Here is a 5437-nt window from a genome sequence, read left to right on the forward strand (position 1 = left end):
AGGAAGAAGAATGAAGCATATGCTGAAAAGAACACTATGTCTACAGTAAAGTATGGTGGTGGCTCGGTGATGCTCTGGGGCTGCTTTGCATTCTCTGGCACTGGAAACCTGCAGGTTGTGGAAGGCAGGATGGATTTATTGAAGTATCAGTAAATCCTAGGAGAAAACGTCATGCCATCAGTGAGGAAGCTGAAGCTTGGGCATCATTGGACCTTCCGACAGGACAATGATCCCAAGCATACCTCAAATTCCACCAAGGCTTGGTTTTAGAAGAAGTCCTGGAAGATCCTACAGTGGCCATCACAGTCACCTGACTTGAACCCTATAGAAAATCTCTAGTGGGATTTGAAGGTGGCGGTTGCAGCACGCATTCATTGCTCATGAGGAATTGGCTAAGATTCTTCAGAAATGCTGCCAGAAGCTGGTGTCTGGTTATACATCTTGTTTGCAACAGGTCATAACAACAAAAGGGTGTGACGATGCTTGCCATGAAGAGGTTGAGTAATTTTGAGACTGCAAAAATAATTAAAAGTTTACATGTTTAGTTGAATTTGGGGAAACCACTTGAAACGTTTGTTGTGTTGAGCTATTTCAATTTGTTTGATTTGTTCATTTCAAACAGCTGAAAGTTTCTAAATTTAGCCAATAAACCTGATTTGCAACTGTAGCTAATACGTTTTACTCTTTCAAAGCTATTAACTCTTTCTCCGCCAATGATGAGATTTTCTGTCATTTTTGACACAGCATTTCCCCACGATTGACGGATTTTTTCCAGCAATCTGTGCTTTCACTGTTATAGGGGGCTCTGTTACGCATCTTCTGATATCCTTCTTCTGAAAACAAGCGAAGAAGAAGATCTGTGCAACCAGAAGGAGCTGATAGAAGTTGTTCACGCTGCAAGTAAGCTAACGTGATCATCAAACATTCAACAGCATATAAATCCAAACTGCCTAACGTTACAGAATGAAATGTCGAACCCTGGGAATAGAGATATACGACTGTGCAATAAATGTATTGATCATTGTTCTGAATTTGATCTGGACGATGGTTTTGACAAAAACACGATATTCAGGTGTTGATAAAAATTAATGAAAATGCTGCATCCGAAATCGCATACTTCCCTACTATATAGTCACAAAAAGTATGTCTGTGTTCACAGTACTTTTAAAAGTGTAGGCAAAAAGTACCTGGGTGACCTACTTCTTCCGGTGAGACATAATGGACTTTACTATCCCATGAGGCCACAGAAGAGGATTAATGAAAGGCAGTGAAGCGACGCAATTGATACTGGTCACGTGATAATGACAACATGGCGAATGTAGTACATCCGGTTTACATTTACACACATTCATACTTTTTAGAACATACTTTTTTAGTAATTACTTATTCAAAATTTTTACCTACTTAAGAAATGTTTACTTGCTAGTTATTTAGGGGCGGGACTTTCTCATTCGGAGAGCATTTGATTGGACAAAAACCTGTGTGGTGCAGGATAAGTCATCAACATTTTTGGCCCGTTTTCCCTGAGGACCCAGACTATATTTTAAATACGCATGTATGCGACATTAAGAGTACAACACAAGGAATAAGGCAATTTTGATTTCACAGACTCATTAAAGTGACTTAATTGTTACTTGAACTGTAAATGACAATTCGCTGCTTTATTGCTGAGAAAGACAAAATATCTTTGTGGCATGTGTAACCTAAATATGCAGCTGAACCAAAGCCAAGTTCTGGACACTGATTGAATAAACTGCAGTTTGGACTTGTGTTTGTCTCTCAGAAGCATAAAACCCTAAACTAGTGTTCACATGAATCAGCGACACTTATGATTTTTTATTTTTAGGTGAACTATCCCTTTAACATCTATGATACATTTATCTCATTGTTCTCAGTTTATCTAGAAACTGCTTAATAGTTTGGACAAGCTGTCCGTTTTTACAGCTTAATGTTTTACATTGTGCTCTATTCTCCTTGAACAGACAAAACAATGGCATCTGGTTGAAACTCAGCTCATGTACCTTTTTGTGGGATGTTTGTTCTGGGGTGTTTGGGACAGTGCAGAACAGCGTGATCCTCAGTAGTCATTGAGGTCAGAAATCATGCCAAGGACAAGGGAGGAAATTTCACCATGTGAAATGATTGACCAGTCAGTATATTATGCAAGAGCACTGTTGATGTTATCCGGGAAGTTCATGCAGGTTGTTATTCTCACGGTCGGCTTTGTTTTGTAGGTTTAAGCACATTTGTTATTTGTCGTGTGCTGCTGAAGTCTGCAGAGGGGTGTTGTTGAAGTTGTCTTTGGGAGCTGATCTGAGTCCAGATCTGTGGTTTGTCTTTTGATGGTTAAAATCAGAATTGGTCTGAGACAAAGCTGGTCCAAGATCAACATATAAAGACACTGTCTAAAGACGAACAGGAAGAGTTGTTACATGCATGATGGGAAATGATATGTTTCCCAACTCTAGATCAAAAGTGCAAAGCTTAACCACAAGTAGTAAACAGCCTCTGAGTTTCACATGTGACTGAGCTGCTGAATTGACATTTAAATGCTACAGTAAGGTCAATGTAAAAACACACAAAAACATAACCGAGAGAAAAGAAAAAAAGAAACGGCCACACAAAATCCTCGGCAGCAATCAAGCCCTGGTTATCAGAGTCAGGCCTTGATGAGAGTGCAGGTCATTTCTAATTTATGGCTTCCACAGAAAGGAGACAAACTGATCTGTATTATGTGACCTTCAGTCCTTTGAGGTGTGTTTGCCAATCAGACTCTCAGATCACGATGACACGTTGTTAGGAAGCGTGCACGCGGTCAAGTGGTGATTATGATAGACACTGTAAGAGCTGCCACATTATTGTCCTTCTTTGCTTGTTTGGGGAGGGAAAGGAATCACATGCACAACCCACATGAGTCATGACTGGAAAGTATCAGTTTCCACCTATAATGACTGCGTAAAACGTATCAACTTGCTTGGGCAAAGCTGACAGGGCTTTGAGGGGAGTTCAAATCTATCTATCGATCTATCGATCTATCTATCTATCTATCTATCTATCTATCTATCTATCTATCTATCTATCTATCTATCTATCTATCTATCTATCTATCTATCTGTCTATCTGTCTATCTGTCTGTCTGTCTGTCTGTCTGTCTGTCTGTCTGTCTGTCCAACCCGATCTCACCAAATGCGTCTATATAGCACGCAGTGTGTTTATCGTGTAATATATACGCGAAAATGAGTTTTTACGTGCATAGTATACGCATGGATAGCACATGGTTGGGTTTAGGGTGGGGTAGGGTGCGTGTGTATTATACGCTTGGGTAGGATTAGTGGTGTGGGGTTCGTGTGTATATCACGAAATTAAGTGCGTATCATATGCACGCGCAAAACTGCGTATCATATCCACGTAAAAACTCATTTTCGCGTATAAATTGCACGATAAACACACTGCGTGCTATAGAGACGCATTTGGGTGAGAACAGGCTGGTCTGTCTGTCTGTCTGTCTGTCCTAACCACTTTTTCTGAAAACAGCAACCTTGTGTTCCACAGAGGAAAATAAATGTTTAAAGGGATAGTTCACTTTAAATGAAAATTCTGTCATCATATAGGCTACTTGCCCTCAAGTAGTTTCAATCCTGTATGAATTTCCTTCTTCTGCTGAACACAAAGGAAGATATTTTCAAGAATGTCAGTAACCAAACAGTTAACTGATCCCATTGACTTCCATAGTAGGAAAAAAAAAATACTATGGAAGTCAATGGGACCAGTTAACTGTTTGGTTACTGACATTCTTCAAAATATCTTCCTTTGTGTTCAGCAGAAGAAAGAAATTCATACAGGCTTGAAACAACTTGAGGGTGAGTATATGATTACATAATTTTAATTTTAAAGTGAACTTTCCCTTTAAATTGAACCTATATTGACAAAGTCAGAAAGAGCCTCATTAAGTCAAGTTCTATATAAACAATAAAAAAAGTTGATATTAAATGTTCCATGTGCCATACAAGGAAACAGTCTAATCAGCCCATGCGGCTATGGGCCTTGTGTTCTAGGACAGCATGGCCTTGATTGGGCAGTTCCACCTGTTCGTACGGTCAGGCTGTCCTCACAAACTGTTTGTAAGTCCAATGGGATTACATCTCAAAGCCCAGAGAGGACAAGTGTAACAATCATCAGTAGCCTTTGCAGAGCCCCAGGGGAATACAATATTTCTTGATAGTATAGAAGAATGGCTGAGTCATCTCACTCGGATGGGGAAATTGAGAATGTGATTCAACCTGAAACGTTTTATTGATTGTTGAGCGAAGAACACATATTCAATGTGTGGGACATTGAGTTTCATTTAGATTTTCTCACTGGCATCAAAAATGCATTTTGCTGAATGGCAAAAGTCAAATTGTATGGTGAGGTGCACTTATACATCCTGTGGTGTGTTCTTGGAGAAACATTGCTCAAGAATGTCAGGTCTATCTTACACTTATTATTGAATCACAGACTATTCTTTTTCTAATATGCAATGTTCATTTAGGTGCAGAATATCTATTATATAAAGTGCAAAAATAATTATATAAAATGTATAAAATAATAACACAAAATAGAATTAATTTCAATTATAAATACATATTTTTATACAAATTATCTTTTTAGGGGACATTTTCTTCCATTTGAGACGTGAGGCAGCCATCTTGTGAAATATGAACTGCCGTCTTGTCGTTATGCTGTGATTTGCTTCAGAAACACTGCATGAAATGCAAGAACAGCCAGTTCTTGTCGTGGTGAAAGAATATGTAAAGTAATACAACCAGATGGCTCTCTGAATGCCATGTAGCCTTGCTCTCAATGAACACTTAGAACTTTCCAGAGAAGTACTGTGAATAGGACTGAAAGAGAGTACATTGCTTTCCCACAGGAGAACAGTGCATCGTTCGCTGAAGTGTTGGGCTTCAGCCCTTTATTTCCTCCTCTCCTCCTTTCATATCAAATAAAAGATTAAGCAACTTTTGAAACACTGATCTCCATTTTCACCTGCACAGTCTGCTTGTGTAATGCAGGAATTAATATATTTTCCAGTCTGGGATTCAGTGTCTATGCGCTATTTATTTAGAAAAGTTGTGTAACTTGGCCCTTGGAGTGTCTGACTTAAATGGGAGCCGACTGTATAAATATTTTACAGTTCAGTATATCATTTGATATAGTGTTGACCCTAATCCTGCTTTTTTTACATTACTAATCTTGATCAGAATGCTTTGAGAGGATGAGGGGAAATCTTTATTGCTTTGATTCATTCACACATGCTGTAGACCATTTTTCACTATATATGATAACCACCAATTATTTTACCATTTAAATTAGGCTATGGATAAAAATATAATGCTTCAAAATAATCTCCTTCCTGAGTGGAGTTCCTTTTTATACTTTGTAAAAGTTTGGTGAG

Source organism: Phoxinus phoxinus (genome assembly GCF_949152265.1).
Source record: "Phoxinus phoxinus genome assembly, chromosome: 25".
NCBI classification, from domain to species: domain Eukaryota; kingdom Metazoa; phylum Chordata; class Actinopteri; order Cypriniformes; family Leuciscidae; genus Phoxinus; species Phoxinus phoxinus.